Source organism: Lepisosteus platostomus, chromosome 5, assembly GCF_059453375.1.
Source record: "Lepisosteus platostomus isolate fLepPlt1 chromosome 5, fLepPlt1.hap1, whole genome shotgun sequence".
Lineage (NCBI taxonomy): Eukaryota > Metazoa > Chordata > Actinopteri > Semionotiformes > Lepisosteidae > Lepisosteus > Lepisosteus platostomus.
The window spans coordinates 47,610,863-47,628,477 of record NC_142615.1 but is presented as its reverse complement, the minus strand read 5'-3'; the positions used below and the strand labels follow the sequence as shown (position 1 = coordinate 47,628,477).

The 17,615-nt window shown below is 49.5% G+C and overlaps 6 non-coding genes and 9 pseudogenes across 6 annotated transcripts; 1 reads left to right on the top strand and 14 right to left on the bottom strand.

Annotated features, from left to right (window-relative positions):
• Nucleotides 1–397: 397 nt before the first annotated feature.
• On the bottom strand, nucleotides 398–516 carry LOC148667919 (5S ribosomal RNA; annotated as a pseudogene).
• Nucleotides 517–1,053: 537 nt separating this feature from the next.
• LOC148667918 (5S ribosomal RNA) lies at nucleotides 1,054–1,172 on the bottom strand (annotated as a pseudogene).
• Nucleotides 1,173–2,354: 1,182 nt separating this feature from the next.
• Nucleotides 2,355–2,473, bottom strand: LOC148667917 (5S ribosomal RNA). Its single transcript, XR_015937476.1, has one exon. It is a non-coding gene; the product is annotated as a 5S ribosomal RNA (ribosomal RNA).
• A 537-nt stretch (nucleotides 2,474–3,010) lies between these two features.
• LOC148667916 (5S ribosomal RNA) lies at nucleotides 3,011–3,129 on the bottom strand (annotated as a pseudogene).
• A 537-nt stretch (nucleotides 3,130–3,666) lies between these two features.
• LOC148667915 (5S ribosomal RNA) lies at nucleotides 3,667–3,785 on the bottom strand (annotated as a pseudogene).
• A 537-nt stretch (nucleotides 3,786–4,322) lies between these two features.
• On the bottom strand, nucleotides 4,323–4,441 carry LOC148667914 (5S ribosomal RNA). Its single transcript, XR_015937475.1, has one exon. It is a non-coding gene; the product is annotated as a 5S ribosomal RNA (ribosomal RNA).
• A 537-nt stretch (nucleotides 4,442–4,978) lies between these two features.
• Nucleotides 4,979–5,097, bottom strand: LOC148667913 (5S ribosomal RNA). Its single transcript, XR_015938569.1, has one exon. It is a non-coding gene; the product is annotated as a 5S ribosomal RNA (ribosomal RNA).
• Nucleotides 5,098–5,634: 537 nt separating this feature from the next.
• Nucleotides 5,635–5,743, bottom strand: LOC148667912 (5S ribosomal RNA; annotated as a pseudogene).
• Nucleotides 5,744–6,280: 537 nt separating this feature from the next.
• Nucleotides 6,281–6,399, bottom strand: LOC148667911 (5S ribosomal RNA; annotated as a pseudogene).
• Nucleotides 6,400–6,936: 537 nt separating this feature from the next.
• On the bottom strand, nucleotides 6,937–7,055 carry LOC148667910 (5S ribosomal RNA; annotated as a pseudogene).
• A 536-nt stretch (nucleotides 7,056–7,591) lies between these two features.
• Nucleotides 7,592–7,710, bottom strand: LOC148667909 (5S ribosomal RNA). The gene has a single exon (XR_015938402.1). It is a non-coding gene; the product is annotated as a 5S ribosomal RNA (ribosomal RNA).
• Nucleotides 7,711–8,247: 537 nt separating this feature from the next.
• On the bottom strand, nucleotides 8,248–8,366 carry LOC148667908 (5S ribosomal RNA). The gene has a single exon (XR_015938401.1). It is a non-coding gene; the product is annotated as a 5S ribosomal RNA (ribosomal RNA).
• A 537-nt stretch (nucleotides 8,367–8,903) lies between these two features.
• Nucleotides 8,904–9,022, bottom strand: LOC148667907 (5S ribosomal RNA; annotated as a pseudogene).
• Nucleotides 9,023–10,502: 1,480 nt separating this feature from the next.
• Nucleotides 10,503–10,667, top strand: LOC148667906 (U1 spliceosomal RNA). Its single transcript, XR_015937645.1, has one exon. It is a non-coding gene; the product is annotated as a U1 spliceosomal RNA (small nuclear RNA).
• A 599-nt stretch (nucleotides 10,668–11,266) lies between these two features.
• On the bottom strand, nucleotides 11,267–11,385 carry LOC148667905 (5S ribosomal RNA; annotated as a pseudogene).
• Between the last annotated feature and the right edge of the window lie 6,230 nt (nucleotides 11,386–17,615).

The following is a 17,615-nucleotide window of genomic DNA, read 5'->3' as shown; positions in this document are numbered from 1 at the left end:
TTTCACTTCAGCCTTTCACTCTTGCTTCCTTCCAATGAGGACGGAGCTGCGGGAGAAAGGGCGCTATAGAGGATCGCTGTGGAGAGCTGCTGCTGTGCTTTGACATCTGAGCTCTGTGGAAAACGATCTCAATACAATTCTGAAAAACGCGACTCTCCGAACGCCAGCCGAACAAGTCTCCACAGCCGAAGCGCTGTCTCTTTTCAGCTGGCGATAAACCTTTCCTCGATCCTTTGCAGACTTGTAAAACTGTTCCTGATCAGAATAAAAAACGCTCACGCTAATACACAAGCACCCGTGTCTCGCCAAAGCTGACAAATAAACAGACGGACAAGCCGCACTGCACGTGTGAACAGGGGAATGAGCGAGCGAAGATAGGGCGCCTCCTGCGCTTAAAAGCTTACAGCACCTGGTATTCCCAGGCGGTCTCCCATCCAATTACTAACCAGGCCCATCCCTGTTTAGCTTCCGAGATCAGACGAGATCAGGCGTGCTCAAGGGGGTGTGGCCGTAAGCGAGAGCAAGGCTCGCTGGCACCCTTCTTATTGAGAGGACAGCTCCGTCACCTCTTTTACGACGCTGCTTTTTTTCCCTTGCGTTTTTCTCTTCTTCCCACGTTCTCTCTCTTCACTGCCTTCGTCCCCGCTCTATTTCACTTCAGCCTTTCACTCTTGCTTCCTTCCAATGAGGACGGAGCTGCGGGAGAAAGGGCGCTATAGAGGATCGCTGTGGAGAGCTGCTGCTGTGCTTTGACATCTGAGCTCTGTTGAAAACGATCTCAATACAATTCTGAAAAACGCGACTCTCCGAATGCCAGCCGAACAAGTCTCCACAGCCGAAGCGCTGTGTCTCTTTTCAGCTGGCGATAAACCTTTCCTCGATCCTTTGCGGACTTGTTAAACTGTTCCTGATCAGAATAAAAAACGCTCACGCTAATACACAAGCACCCGTGTCTCGCCAAAGCTGACAAATAAACAGACGGACAAGCCGCACTGCACGTGTGAACAGGGGAATGAGCGAGCGAGCGGGGATAGGGCGCCTCCTGCGCTTAAAAGCTTACAGCACCTGGTATTCCCAGGCGGTCTCCCATCCAAGTACTAACCAGGCCCATCCCTGTTTAGCTTCCGAGATCAGACGAGATCAGGCGTGCTCAAGGGGGTGTGGCCGTAAGGGAGAGCAAGGCTCGCTGGCACCCTTCTTATTGAGAGGACAGCTCCGTCACCTCTTTTACGACGCTGCTTTTTTTCCCTTGCGTTTTTCTCTTCTTCCCACGTTCTCTCTCTTCACTGCCTTCGTCCCCGCTCTATTTCACTTCAGCCTTTCACTCTTGCTTCCTTCCAATGAGGACGGAGCTGCGGGAGAAAGGGCGCTATAGAGGATCGCTGTGGAGAGCTGCTGCTGTGCTTTGACATCTGAGCTCTGTGGAAAACGATCTCAATACAATTCTGAAAAACGCGACTCTCCGAACGCCAGCCGAACAAGTCTCCACAGCCGAAGCGCTGTGTCTCTTTTCAGCTGGCGATAAACCTTTCCTCGATCCTTTGCGGACTTGTAAAACTGTTCCTGATCAGAATAAAAAACGCTCACGCTAATACACAAGCACCCGTGTCTCGCCAAAGCTGACAAATAAACAGACGGACAAGCCGCACTGCACGTGTGAACAGGGGAATGAGCGAGCGAGCGGGGATAGGGCGCCTCCTGCGCTTAAAAGCTTACAGCACTTGGTATTCCCAGGCGGTCTCCCATCCAAGTACTAACCAGGCCCATCCCTGTTTAGCTTCCGAGATCAGATGAGATCAGGGGGTGTGGCCGTAAGCGCGAGCAAGGCTTGCTGGCACCCTTCTTATTGAGAGGACAGCTCCGTCACCTCTTTTTCGACGCTGCTTTTTTTCCCTTGCGTTTTTCTCTTCTTCCCACGTTCTCTCTCTTCACTGCCTTCGTCCCCGCTCTATTTCACTTCAGCCTTTCACTCTTGCTTCCTTCCAATGAGGACAGAGCTGCGGGAGAAAGGGCGCTATAGAGGATCGCTGTGGAGAGCTGCTGCTGTGCTTTGACATCTGAGCTCTGTGGAAAACGATCTCAATACAATTCTGAAAAACGCGACTCTCCGAACGCCAGCCGAACAAGTCTCCACAGCCGAAGCGCTGTGTCTCTTTTCAGCTGGCGATAAACCTTTCCTCGATCCTTTGCGGACTTGTTAAACTGTTCATGATCAGAATAAAAAACGCTCACGCTAATACACAAGCACCCGTGTCTCGCCAAAGCTGACAAATAAACAGACGGACAAGCCGCACTGCACGTGTGAACAGGGGAATGAGCGAGCGAGCGGGGATAGGGCGCCTCCTGCGCTTAAAAGCTTACAGCACCTGGTATTCCCAGGCGGTCTCCCATCCAAGTACTAACCAGGCCCATCCCTGTTTAGCTTCCGAGATCAGACGAGATCAGGCGTGCTCAAGGGGGTGTGGCCGTAAGCGAGAGCAAGGCTCGCTGGCACCCTTCTTATTGAGAGGACAGCTCCGTCACCTCTTTTACGACGCTGCTTTTTTTCCCTTGCGTTTTTCTCTTCTTCCCACGTTCTCTCTCTTCACTGCCTTCCTCCCCGCTCTATTTCACTTCAGCCTTTCACTCTTGCTTCCTTCCAATGAGGACGGAGCTGCGGGAGAAAGGGCGCTATAGAGGATCGCTGTGGAGAGCTGCTGCTGTGCTTTGACATCTGAGCTCTGTGGAAAACGATCTCAATACAATTCTGAAAAACGCGACTCTCCGAACGCCAGCCGAACAAGTCTCCACAGCCGAAGCGCTGTGTCTCTTTTCAGCTGGCGATAAACCTTTCCTCGATCCTTTGCGGACTTGTAAAACTGTTACTGATCAGAATAAAAAACGCTCACGCTAATACACAAGCACCCGTGTCTCGCCAAAGCTGACAAATAAACAGACGGACAAGCCGCACTGCACGTGTGAACAGGGGAATGAGCGAGCGAGCGGGGATAGGGCGCCTCCTGCGCTTAAAAGCTTACAGCATCTGGTATTCCCAGGCGGTCTCCCATCCAAGTACTAACCAGGCCCATCCCTATTTAGCTTCCGAGGTCAGACGAGATCAGGCGTGCTCTAGGGGGTGTGGCCGCAAGCGAGAGCAAGGCTCGCTGGCACCCTTCTTATTGAGAGGACAGCTCCATCACCTCTTTTACAACGCTGCTTTTTTTCCCTTGCGTTTTTCTCTTCTTCCCACGTTCTCTCTCTTCACTGCCTTCGTCCCCGCTCTATTTCACTTCAGCCTTTCACTCTTGCTTCCTTCCAATGAGGACGGAGCTGCGGGAGAAAGGGCGCTATAGAGGATCGCTGTGGAGAGCTGCTGCTGTGCTTTGACATCTGAGCTCTGTGGAAAACGATCTCAATACAATTCTGAAAAACGCGACTCTCCGAACGCCAGCCGAACAAGTCTCCACAGCCGAAGCGTTGTGTCTCTTTTCAGCTGGCGATAAACCTTTCCTCGATCCTTTGCGGACTTGTTAAACTGTTCCTGATCAGAATAAAAAACGCTCACGCTAATACACAAGCACCCGTGTCTCGCCAAAGCTGACAAATAAACAGACGGACAAGCCGCACTGCACGTGTGAACAGGGGAATGAGCGAGCGAGCGGGGATAGGGCGCCTCCTGCGCTTAAAAGCTTACAGCACCTGGTATTCCCAGGCGGTCTCCCATCCAAGTACTAACCAGGCCCATCCCTGTTTAGCTTCAAAGATCAGACGAGATCAGGCGTGCTCAAGGGGGTGTGGCCGTAAGCGAGAGCAAGGCTCGCTGGCACCCTTCTTATTGAGAGGACAGCTCCGTCACCTCTTTTACGACGCTGCTTTTTTTCCCTTGCGTTTTTCTCTTCTTCCCACGTTCTCTCTCTTCACTGCCTTCGTCCCCGCTCTATTTCACTTCAGCCTTTCACTCTTGCTTCCTTCCAATGAGGACGGAGCTGCGGGAGAAAGGGTGCTATAGAGGATCGCTGTGGAGAGCTGCTGCTGTGCTTTGACATCTGAGCTCTGTGGAAAACGATCTCAATACAATTCTGAAAAACGCGACTCTCCGAACGCCAGCCGAACAAGTCTCCACAGCCGAAGCGCTGTGTCTCTTTTCAGCTGGCGATAAACCTTTCCTCGATCCTTTGCGGACTTGTTAAACTGTTCCTGATCAGAATAAAAAACGCTCACGCTAATACACAAGCACCCGTGTCTCGCCAAAGCTGACAAATAAACAGACGGACAAGCCGCACTGCACGTATGAACAGGGTAATGAGCGAGCGAGCGGGGATAGGGCGCCTCCTGCGCTAAAAAGCTTACAGCACCTGGTATTCCCAGGCGGTCTCCCATCCAAGTACTAACCAGGCCCATCCCTGTTTAGCTTCCGAGATCAGACGAGATCAGGCGTGCTCAAGGGGGTGTGGCCGTAAGCGAGAGCAAGGCTCGCTGGCACCCTTCTTATTGAGAGGACATCTCCGTCACCTCTTTTACGACGCTGCTTTTTTTCCCTTGCGTTTTTCTCTTCTTCCCACGTTCTCTCTCTTCACTGCCTTCATCCCCGCTCTATTTCACTTCAGCCTTTCACTCTTGCTTCCTTCCAATGAGGACGGAGCTGCGGGAGAAAGGGCGCTATAGAGGATCGCTGTGGAGAGCTGCTGCTGTGCTTTGACATCTGAGCTCTGAGGAAAACGATCTCAATACAATTCTGAGAAACGCGACTCTCCGAACGCCAGCCGAACAAGTCTCCACAGCCGAAGCGCTGTGTCTCTTTTCAGCTGGCGATAAACCTTTCCTCGATCCTTTGCGGACTTGTAAAACTGTTCCTGATCAGAATAAAAAACGCTCACGCTAATACACAAGCACCCGTGTCTCGCCAAAGCTGACAAATAAACAGACGGACAAGCCGCACTGCACGTGTGAACAGGGGAACGAGCAAGCGAGCGGGGATAGGGCGCCTCCTGCGCTTAAAAGCTTACAGCACCCGGTATTCCCAGGCGGTCTCCCATCCAAGTACTAACCAGGCCCATCCCTGTTTAGCTTCCGAGATCAGACGAGATCAGGCGTGCTCAAGGGGGTGTGGCCATAAGCGAGAGCAAGGCTCGCTGTCACCCTTCTTATTGAGAGGACAGCTCCGTCACCTCTTTTACGACGCTGCTTTTTTTCCCTTGCGTTATTCTCTTCTTCCCACGTTCTCTCTCTTCACTGCCTTCGTTCCCGCTCCATTTCACTTCAGCCTTTCACTCTTGCTTCCTTCCAATGAGGACGGAGCTGCGGGAGAAAGGGCGCTATAGAGGATCGCTGTGGAGAGCTGCTGCTGTGCTTTGACATCTGAGCTCTGTGGAAAACGATCTCAATACAATTCTGAAAAACGCGACTCTCCGAACGCCAGCCGAACAAGTCTCCACAGCCGAAGCGCTGTGTCTCTTTTCAGCTGGCGATAAACCTTTCCTCGATCCTTTGCGGACTTGTAAAACTGTTCCTGATCAGAATAAAAAACGCTCACGCTAATACACAAGCACCCGTGTCTCGCCAAAGCTGACAAATAAACAGACGGACAAGCCGCACTGCACGTGTGAACAGGGGAATGAGCGAGCGAGCGGGGATAGGGCGCCTCCTGCGCTTAAAAGCTTACAGCACCTGGTATTCCCAGGCGGTCTCCCATCCAAGTACTAACCAGGCCCATCCCTGTTTAGCTTCCGAGATCAGACGTGCTCAAGGGGGTGTGGCCGTAAGCGAGACCAAAGCTCGCTGGCACCCTTCTTATTGAGAGGACAGCTCCGTCACCTCTTTTACGACGCTGCTTTTTTTCCCTTGCGTTTTTCTCTTCTTCCCACGTTCTCTCTCTTCACTGCCTTCGTCCCCGCTCTATTTCACTTCAGCCTTTCACTCTTGCTTCCTTCCAATGAGGACGGAGCTGCGGGAGAAAGGGCGCTATAGAGGATCGCTGTGGAGAGCTGCTGCTGTGCTTTGACATCTGAGCTCTGTGGAAAACGATCTCAATACAATTCTGAAAAACGCGACTCTCCGAACGCCAGCCGAACAAGTCTCCACAGCCGAAGCGCTGTGTCTCTTTTCAGCTGGCGATAAACCTTTCCTCGATCCTTTGCGGACTTGTAAAACTGTTCCTGATCAGAATAAAAAACGCTCACGCTAATACACAAGCACCCGTGTCTCGCCAAAGCTGACAAATAAACAGACGGACAAGCCGCACTGCACGTGTGAACAGGGGAATGAGCGAGCGAGCGGGGATAGGGCGCCTCCTGCGCTTAAAAGCTTACAGCACCTGGTATTCCCAGGCGGTCTCCCATCCAAGTACTAACCAGGCCCATCCCTGTTTAGCTTCCGAGATCAGACGAGATCAGGCGTGCTCAAGTGGGTGTGGCCGTAAGCGAGAGCAAGGCTCGCTGGCACCCTTCTTATTGAGAGGACAGCTGCATCACCTCTTTTACGACGCTGCTTTTTTTCCCTTGCATTTTTCTCTTCTTCCCACGTTCTTTCTCTTCACCGCCTTCGTCCCCGCTCTATTTCACTTCAGCCTTTCACTCTTGCTTCCTTCCAATGAGGACGGAGCAGCGGGAGAAAGGGCGCTATAGAGGATCGCTGTGGAGAGCTGCTGCTGTGCTTTGACATCTGAGCTCTGTGGAAAACGATCTCAATACAATTCTGAAAAACGCGACTCTCCGAACGCCAGCCGAACAAGTCTCCGCAGCCGAAGCGCTGTGTCTCTTTTCAGCTGGCGATAAACCTTTTCTCGATCCTTTGCGGACTTGTAAAACTGTTCCTGATCAGAATAAAAAACGCTCACGCTAATACACAAGTACCCGTGTCTCGCCAAAGCTGACAAATAAACAGACAGACAAGCCGCACTGCACGTGTGAACAGGGGAATGAGCGAACGAGCGGGGATAGGGCGCCTCCTGCGCTTAAAAGCTTACAGCACCTGGTATTCCCAGGCGGTCTCCCATCCAAGTACTAACCAGGCCCATCCCTGTTTAGCTTCCGAGGTCAGACGAGATCAGGCGTGCTCAAGGAGATGTGGCCGTAAGCAAAAGCAAGACTCCCTGGCACCCTTCTTATTGAGAGGACAGCTCCGTCACCTCTTTTATGACGCTGTTTTTTTCCCTTGCGTTTTTCTCTTCTTCCCACGTTCTCTCTCTTCACTGCCTTCGTCCCCGCTCTATTTCACTTCAGCCTTTCACTCTTGCTTCCTTCCAATGAGGACGGAGCTGCGGGAGAAAGGGCGCTATAGAGGATCGCTGTGGAGAGCTGCTGCTGTGCTTTGACATCTGAGCTCTGTGGAAAACGATCTCAATACAATTCTGAAAAACGCGACTCTCCGAACGCCAGCCGAACAAGTCTCCGCAGCCGAAGCGCTGTGTCTCTTTTCAGCTGGCAATAAACCTTTCCTCGATCCTTTGCGGACTTGTAAAACTGTTCCTGATCAGAATAAAAAACGCTCACGCTAATACACAAGCACCCGTGTCTCGCCAAAGCTGACAAATAAACAGACGGACAAGCCGCACTGCACGTGTGAACAGGGGAATGAGCGAGCGAGCGGGGATAGGGCGCCTCCTGCGCTTAAAAGCTTACAGCACCTGGTATTCCCAGGCGGTCTCCCATCCAAGTACTAACCAGGCCCATCCTTGTTTAGCTTCCGAGATCAGACGAGATCAGGCGTGCTCAAGGGGGTGAGGCCGTAAGCGAGAGCAAGGCTCGCTGGCACCCTTCTTATTGAGAGGACAGCTCCGTCACCTCTTTTACGACGCTGCTTTTTTTCCCTTGCGTTTTTCTCTTCTTCCCACGTTCTCTCTCTTCACTGCCTTCGTCCCCGCTCTATTTCACTTCAGCCTTTCACTCTTGCTTCCTTCCAATGAGGACGGAGCTGCGGGAGAAAGGGCGCTATAGAGGATCGCTGTGGAGAGCTGCTGCTGTGCTTTGACATCTGAGCTCTGTGGAAAACGATCTCAATACAATTCTGAAAAACGCGACTCTCCGAACGCCAGCCGAACAAGTCTCCGCAGCCGAAGCGCTGTGTCTCTTTTCAGCTGGCAATAAACCTTTCCTCGATCCTTTGCGGACTTGTAAAACTGTTCCTGATCAGAATAAAAAACGCTCACGCTAATACACAAGCACCCGTGTCTCGCCAAAGCTGACAAATAAACAGACGGACAAGCCGCACTGCACGTGTGAACAGGGGAATGAGCGAGCGAGCGGGGATAGGGCGCCTCCTGCGCTTAAAAGCTTACAGCACCTGGTATTCCCAGGCGGTCTCCCATCCAAGTACTAACCAGGCCCATCCTTGTTTAGCTTCCGAGATCAGACGAGATCAGGCGTGCTCAAGGGGGTGAGGCCGTAAGCAAGAGCAAGGCTCGCTGGCACCCTTCTTATTGAGAGGACAGCTCCGTCACCTCTTTTACGACGCTGCTTTTTTTCCCTTGCGTTTTTCTCTTCTTCCCACGTTCTCTCTCTTCACTGCCTTCGTCCCCGCTCTATTTCACTTCAGCCTTTCACTCTTGCTTCCTTCCAATGAGGACGGAGCTGCGGGAGAAAGGGCGCTATAGAGGATCGCTGTGGAGAGCTTCTGCTGTGCTTTGACATCTGAGCTCTGTGGAAAACGATCTCAATACAATTCTGAAAAACGCGACTCTCCGAACGCCAGCCGAACAAGTCTCCACAGCCGAAGCGCTGTGTCTCTTTTCAGCTGGCGATAAACCTTTCCTCGATCCTTTGCGGACTTGTTAAACTGTTCCTGATCAGAATAAAAAACGCTCACGCTAATACACAAGCACCCGTGTCTCGCCAAAGCTGACAAATAAACAGACGGACAAGCCGCACTGCACGTGTGAACAGGGGAATGAGCGAGCGAGCGGGGATAGGGCGCCTCCTGCGCTTAAAAGCTTACAGCACCTGGTATTCCCAGGCGGTCTCCCATCCAAGTACTAACCAGGCCCATTCCTGTTTAGCTTCCAAGATCAGACGAGATCAGGCGTGCTCAAGGGGGTGTGGCCGTAAGCGAGAGCAAGGCTCGCTGGCACCCTTCTTATTGAGAGGACAGCTCCGTCACCTCTTTTACGACGCTGCTTTTTTTCCCTTGCGTTTTTCTCTTCTTCCCACGTTCTCTCTCTTCCCTGCCTTCGTCCCCGCTCTATTTCACTTCAGCCTTTCACTCTTGCTTCCTTCCAATGAGGACGGAGCTGCGGGAGAAAGGGCGCTATAGAGGATCGCTGTGGAGAGCTGCTGCTGTGCTTTGACATCTGAGCTCTGTGGAAAACGATCTCAATACAATTCTGAAAAACGCGACTCTCCGAACGCCAGCCGAACAAGTCTCCACAGCCGAAGCGCTGTGTCTCTTTTCAGCTGGCGATAAACCTTTCCTCGATCTTTTGCGGACTTGTAAAACTGTTCCTGATCAGAATAAAAAACGCTCACGCTAATACACAAGCACCCGTGTCTCGCCAAAGCTGACAAATAAACAGACGGACAAGCCGCACTGCACGTGTGAACAGGGGAGTGAGCGAGCGAGCGGGGATAGGGCGCCTCCTGCGCTTAAAAGCTTTCTGAATTCTGAGTACGTACGGGATCCTCGGCCTTGCGCTTATAACAAAGTCCAAGTCCCTTTGCAGACAACAGCAGTTGTCACATGATTGTCTCTGAGGATGTGCGACAATGGCCAAGGAGAGCCCCGATCTGAGCTTGCGCTCACTGTTTGACCAAGACACAGGTGTGTGCTGATTGGTTGAGAGTTTGGCGGGCATTGGAGACCCACGTGGTATTACCACGCCCTGCGTGAGATATGAGTCACTTACTCTTGACACTTAGGAATGCAGTCCAGATGTCCATTTGGCACTCCCTAGACAGATAGGCGCCAATGGATGACCATTGATCATGATAGCCAGGCTTAGCTAAGTGCATCCCCATCTGGGAGCTGTCCCTTATCAAAAGAAAACATCTTAAATCAGCCTGCATGAATACTTTCTCTGTGGCTGCACCACAGAGATGGAAGGTGAGATGGGGCCTCATTTAGGACAGCATACCACCGCTTAATTCTGTCTTATTAACAAGCATTGCCACTACAACGGCATCTCTCCTGTCAAACTTCCTCCTGACGTGTTTGACAGGATCTGGGCCGTGGTGAACAGTGGGAAAGACGCCCTGTGGAGAGTGAGGAACATGGGGCTGTTCAAAGGCATCGAGGTCCCAGTCAAGGCAGCAGGTAGCCTGGCCCTGTTCATCACCCAAGAGAACTATTACCTCAGAGATCTGTGGAGAGGGAGGAGGGAGGAAGCAGAAAATCTGTGGGAAATAGAGAGCATAGGTCAATATCTCAAGAAACTGTGAAAAACATTATCATGTTTAAGTAAAGAATGTGATTTACACCAGAAAAAAAAATTGTTGCTATGTAACTGGTACCGTGTCAAAATGTAATGAGATGTGATCATATATACTGTTTTAAGTATGTATATTAATGTAAAGCTTTCTAATTTGTGATGTCCTGTATTTTTTTGTGAAAAGAAAATAAAGTTCTTAAAAAATCGATTCACCCAGGGCGAGGCTCGGCCATTGCACTCCGGCTGTGCTGACCCCTGCGAATTCCCCAAATGTGGGAATCTCGACTGCATTATTTCTGGTAGTGGGGGACTGCGTTCGCGCTCTCCCCTGATGTGCTTGGTCCAATATCGGATACGGAAGAGCTATGACACCACGTGCTGCGATAGGATCCCAGTTCGAAAGCCACTGCTGGTTCCCAGTTTCTTTTAGTTAGAGGTCCGGAGAAGCATTTCAAGCTGGTTACACTACTCCTTCCGGACATTCATTCCCTTTTCAAAGTCAGTCGTTTTGCTGTAGTCTGCATTATTAAGGCCAATTTATTTGGTCATGGGGGCCTCGGTACTGTATGCTAATTCTCAAGACAGTTTCACCCGTTTTCTGATTGCTAGGTTCTGTACCAGTGCAGACATGTCAAACAGTGAATGGCTGTACCTCTATTGTATCCCTGCTCAATGAATGAAATCAGTAATAAATGAATATATGTATAGTTACACGAAAAACAAGTGGTTTATCGACTCATCTTCATTTGCAGATTTAGAGGCAGCTTCGATATTCGTTTTACAAACGGGTTTTTTTTTATATGGGTCAAACACATGCCATAGCAACAAAACATCTCTAGAGATGAGGCTATAGATCACCTTTCCATCCTCCAGGTTTTCCTCCCAAAGCCTAAGGCACCAACGGTGACCCCTGCTGGCCGAGAGAGCAAAAGCTTGCAGCACCTGGTAATCCCAGACAGTCTCCCATCCAAGTACTAACCAGGCCCAACTCCGCTTAGCTTTCGAGATCAGACGAAATCAGGCACATTCAGGGTGGTGTGGCCGCAAGCGAAAGCCATGGCGCCTGACTCGCTACTTGAAGCTGTGTGTGGCTGGGGCTCTGTGCCCCCCGAGCGGGACTGAAGGATCGTTCGTGTGCAACTCTTTGGAAAGGAGCTTCTTTCCAAATCGCATTGCGTACCTGGATGTTGGCGAATGTGCTCCCTTGTGTTGGCTTGTCCCGCACTGGAGGAGAACAAACAAACTGCAAGGAGGAGCACAAGGCAAGTCTTCACAAGACAAAAACCTCCAGTGCACAGCACTCTGAAAACATTTCTGGGCTGTCGCGTGTTTATTTCAGCACATAAAGCGCAACAGTCCAACACGTCGGCCGGGCGCGCGGCGCCTCCGCCCTCTTGTGGCCTTGCGGCGTCAGAGCAAGAGGCTCCTTCTCGCTGCCTTTCCGCTGTGTTGCAGAGCCCCGAGAGGGAACCTGGAGCGCACACTTTGTGGGGGGCGGGGGACCGCGTTCGCGCTCTGCCCCCGGTCTCTTGCTCGAGTACTAAATCTCACGGCGCCAGCAAGCGGCCAGGAGACAAGTACAATATCGCGGGACAGGGGGGCCTTGTCATTGATTGTTACATATGAGACGGGGATTAGGAGGAGACTCCGACTGATTGGTAAAGGGGAACACTAACACCAGAGTGACACCCCCGACGTCTCTTTTTGAGAGATTTCTTAATGGCCATGGAGGGTCGGGACCTCAGTTTTACGCCTTCCCCGAAGGACGGCGCCTGTTTGTGCAGCAGAGTGTCGCCATCAGGATGCTGGGGCATAAGAAAGCCACACAGACCGCAGGGTGAGCGCTCCCTACTGGTCCCAGTCACACCTCTTGCAGGAGCAGTAGCAACCTGAGCTTTTCCGGGGGGAATCTCCCATCCGGGTGCCGGCTAGGCTCACACCTGCTGGGCTGCCGTGGGTGAGCCCAGTCAAGAGTCGCAGGGTGAGATCTAGTCATCGGGGAGAAACGATACAAGCGAAGGATTACTCGGCTCCCAGCACTTGAAAAGACCGACAAATGACTCTTTCCCGCTGGAGCTGAATGTACCTGCATGTGTCATGTCGTCTTCTTCCCCCGCCCCGCTGTGTTTGCTGTATTGTCTTTGAAGCCAGACCCCGAGACGAGACGGGCTGTCCTGTGCCCCAATTAACACTTTACAGGTGCCATTCCCCGGCATTGTGGCCATTGTCGGTGGTCACACGCGATAAGATAAGGTGGAGGAGAGCGGGGCATGCCCAGCGCCAGACATTCAAGGAGGGGGCTGTGCGAGGTGAGGTGAGGTGCGACACGCCGGAGCCCCGACGCTGCTAATGCGGAGCACTTGTTGAACTGGCATTGAAAGGACGTGTGCGCACGGAGCGAGCCTTCCCTGCGGCGGAGCGTGGAAACTCTCTCCCCGCGCTGCAGGAGTTGTGTGCGCTGCAGCGGTGCCGAGAGAACAGCACAGAAGACAGCAGGCTCTGGAGAGCGGGTAAGAGATGGAGCCTTGTGGGCAGGCGAGCAGGCCCGTTTTTTGGAAATTGCTGAAAAGGCTCCGGTGTTTGTTCGGTGTGTGGCAGGCGCACGATGCGAGCTTGCGTAGCCGGTCTGGTGTTATGCAAATGAGGCCGAATTGCGTCCCGGGACATGCTGCGAATGCGCATGGCGACTGCAGATGTGTAGGAAACGGCGCTTCCTCCTCGCCGCCCGCCGGGGCAGCGGAAAGGCAGCAAGAAGGAGCCACAAGAGGGCGGAGGCTCTGTGCATCTGGCCGACTTGTTCGACTGGTGCTGTTTCTGTTTTGAAATAAAACGCGCCAGCCAAAAAATGTTTTCAGTGTGCTGTGCACTGGAGGTTTTTGTCTTGTGAAGACTTGCCTTGTGCTCTTCCAGTGCGGGACAAGCCAACACAAGGGAGCACGTTCGCGAACATCCAGGCACGCATTGATTTCGAAAGAAGCTCCTTTCCAAAGAATTGCAAATAAACGATCCTCCAGCCCCGCTCAGGGGACACGGAGCCCCCGCCACACAATGCAACGGGAGTATAAATGAAGTATCCCGCCAGCCATTCGACGATCATTTTTCATGGGTGAATATGGTTTTCTGGGGGGTTGCAATGTTGGTCTTTATTGGACATTCCTGGTGATTCTGACACGTGTTAAACACTCGCATTTCCTGCAATTATAAAAAGGGTTAAGTTTCGGTTTTGCTGACAAATCGAATCGACTTTCACGGAGAGAAGAAAGGAAACACAATGTTTCGGCTGTGGAGCTTAGTACCGATAACACTGCTGATATTGATGGAGTAGAAACAAGTGATGTATTGGCAGCTTTATCTGGGGCAAGAAGTCCTGGAACAACTACAAAAATGTTAGGATGCAGAGGAAGAAATATTTTCCACCTTACCTCACCCAATCCTGCTGCATTAACGAAGCTGAAGTTGGCTTCTTATTCGGCAGCTTCTTATTCGCGTTTTTCGTTCCACCTTATAAGATGCTACTGTGATGTTATGCCGCCTTTCGCTTGTAGATGGCTCTCTATAGTTATTTTTAAAAATACTAATCCGAGTGGATTACTGGACATAGCCTCAGTAAAGGGGAATATGTACATAATGATTATCCAAATTGCATTTTTGTATGAAACATTTAAGAAAATCGAAAACCAATTTTCAAAACTCACAATAACACAAACTGGCATGTTAGACGACAAGTAAATAAGACAAAAGCAAACCATTCATTCACTGGCATTTTCTGCATATTTACCACGACCTTGCCTTCTGATTATTAAAAGTCTCAAAATCTTGCATTTTGCAAGAAATGTTAATATAGCAGTCTACAATGGGACATTTAGAACATGGCTTGTGAGAATATGGTTAACCAAAGATGAGCAAAGGGTGATGGCACTTTCTGCTTATTGCTATGACCCTCCCTCCTGATTATTAAATAGTCTCACAATTCTGCCACTGAGGTAATGTGACAAATTATGAAAATCATTAAGTATAAGAAAATTTACTGTACCATTTTTTAAATATGACCTTATGAACATGTAAGGATTAACAGTCAACAAAATAGCACCCCTTCTGCTGATTTACTTTTTCCCTCCTTCCTTGTCACCAGAACATCTTAATATTCCGACACTAAGGTAGGAGAGACAAAATCACTTATCATGTACATTTGTAATTACGACACGTCACTGTTGCATTTCTGCGTTGTGACATGTAATACCCACAGTGGAAATTCATAGTTGTGATTATAGGAATGTTATATATCAGGTGGGTAGCTGCGTCAGCATGCGTAGGCTGCAAAGGAACAAGTAAAGGATTATTCCATGTTGAAAAGAGAAGAAAGGAAACACACTGTTTCGGCTGTGGAGCCTTCTTCAGGTGTGAGAAAGACAGGGCAGTATGCAAAGATTATTATCCTTTTATCTTTGCTGATTGCAGTTTATCTTTGATGACAGAATCAAAGACGTTAAGGAATTTTTACACCTAATAAACAGACACTTTTTTTGAACACCCTTATTTACTGTTAACAAAAGAGCTGACACGTATTATGTGTGAAAAAAAGCTTCTAAACAGCTCGACCTGCTGCCCCCTCTGAAAGACACAGTCACTCATAGAATTATTGAAATGGCGGATGGTTTCAAAAGTACACTGGTAGAGCGCGTTAAGATGAGCAGATGCTTTTCATTGCAATTAGGTGAGTCTGTAATCGATTTGGCCAATTCACTCGTTTATGTTAGATATGAGTTTGAGGGTATGTCTCATGAGGACTTTCTGTTCTGTAAACCGCTACCATCAGGAACAGGAAAGCAAGAGCAATGAAAAGCTGCACAGCGCTGTGAAAGAAAATACAGAGAAGTGAAAGGCAGTCCTTTCTCTAAGGAGGTAGAAGAAGAGCGATTCCCCGTCGGGGAATCAAACCCCGGTCTCCCACATGACAGGCAGGGATACTCACCACTATACTAACAAGGAAGACATCGCCCTCTCTGACCCCAGGCATCGTGTCTTGACCCACCGTGCTGGAAGCCGACGCGTACTGTGATTCCTTTACAGAGCAGAAATGACAACCGAGGAGCCGAGAGATCATTTCAGCATTTCGCGTCTGAACGGAAAACACAAACGACCAACTCGGAATGACTTGCTTTTGACACTTTTCAAAGCGTTCTTTGTGCACAACGACTGCGCTGCCTAGCAGATACAAATGGGTTGTACAACTTCGATCTAGCAAATGCAAGAGGGCTAAGCCCCCTTTCTTTTAGCCCAGGTTCGATCTGTCTCCCAGAATCACCAGGGCGCACGCACACACACACCCGTGCCGTTGAAGTGCTCTGCTTCATTTCTAAGGGCAACTCAACATTCACTCCTACCCCGTGAAAAGAAAAAAAACAGCGTCCGCAGCAACAACAGCTCAGGTCTCTGCACAGGAGATAAGCTGCTCCCATCTCCTCTGCTCTGCGGCTCCTGCGGAGTGGAGTCCTGCCTGGAGCCGTGTTTGCAGGCGGCGGCTCCCCGCGCCTTGTCTGTGCGTCGTGTCCAAGAGCTCCTGGGAGGAAGAGAGAGCCCTCCCACTCGGGGGCTTTTCCACGGTCTGTGTGAGGAGGGGCGGGTGTGTCCAGTAGCTTATCTCGTTCTGTTGTCTCGCGATGTCTATTCACTATACTACATCCCTTCCTTTGTTATTTTTAAAGTCTATAACTTTATCATACAATTGTAACAATTTTATATCAACACACAGTAAACGGTTATTAACTATTACAACAAAATGTATATAAACCCTTTCATTTCTATTCAATACATTCATCTTTTTTACAACAATTTCTATACGTACCAACTCAAATTTTAGTTCAATTTCTACTTAAGTCACTTCTAAATATCACCTCATTTCTAGCAGTCTAAGCAACATCTACATAGATAACACAAACAAAATAGGGCAATTTAACATTTGGAGAGCTATGCAAGTCCTGTATTTTTAAATGTCTCTGTAATGAGCCAGTTTCCTGATAACCCTGCCACTAATGGTTGTTACTTTACTACTGGGTAAAGTTACTGGCTTTCCTACGGATGTACTCTCCACTGTCTGAGGACTCGGCACTTCCTGCACGTCAGAAAGTCCTGTATTCTCAGCATTTTGTGTTTCTGCAGATTCAAAATCAAGATCCAATGGAGGAGTGTTCAAAGATGTTTTACATTTCTCATTATTTTTGAGCCATCTTCCACATTCACTAACTCAAAGGAGTTACAAGAGGTGTTTCTCAATAACACATAGCGAGTGTCTTTGAGTGTCTTAAAGCTTTTTTCAGGTATCTTTGAAATCTTTCAATTTTGCCATTACATCTCGGATAGTAAGGTGATGCACGGATGTGTTTAATTCCACGATTAATTCCACAAGTTTAATTCCACAATAGTCAGAAATGATTCAAACAACTGTCCTATGAATTGCCTGCCATTATCTGTTACTACCTCTAGTGGATAACCAAATCGTGCAAAGATGTTCATCAGCTCTCTAATAACTGTGGCTGAAGATATGTCTGATACAACAACCGCCTCAGGTTTAGAAGTATAATAGTCTATGACAGTCAATATGTATTCATTCTGAATGGGACCTACCAGGGCAATGCCCAATTTTGTCCAAGGCCTTGGTGGTAATTCAAGTGGTTGGAGAGGTTGATCCTCCTGCAATGGCTGATTCAACACACAAGTGGAACAATTCCTGATTAGTCTTTCAACATCACTGTTCATGTTGGGCCAGTAAAAGTTGCTTCTCAGGTACTGTTTTGTACGAGCTACACTGTGATGAGTCTCATGTGCTATTTTCAGTGCTTGTCTGATTTTTGTTTTCGGTAACACAATCCTCTGTCTTCTTAAAAGCAGTCCATCATATGTAGATAACTCCAACCTACACCTGTGGTATGGCTGCAGTTCGTCTGGAATTGGATTAGGCCATTGTCCTTTTTCCACTATGGACATCAACAATTTCAATGTGTCATCTTCGTTTGTTGCTTGTTTAAGTTCCTCAAGTGTCAGTGCATGCAGTTCATAAGTGCTGATTGAAAGCACTCTATCAACATAGGTGTCTTCATAACCAGTGTCTTCTGTGTCTGGTAAAGGAAGACGTGACAATGAGTCTGCGACATTGGTTTTCCCTACTATGTGTTCAATTTTGTAATCATAAGGCCATAATCTCAATCCAAGTCTTTGTATCCTGGGTGGTAACAATGTTGCCTTTTTGGGATTGAACATATAAATGAGGGGTTTATGATCC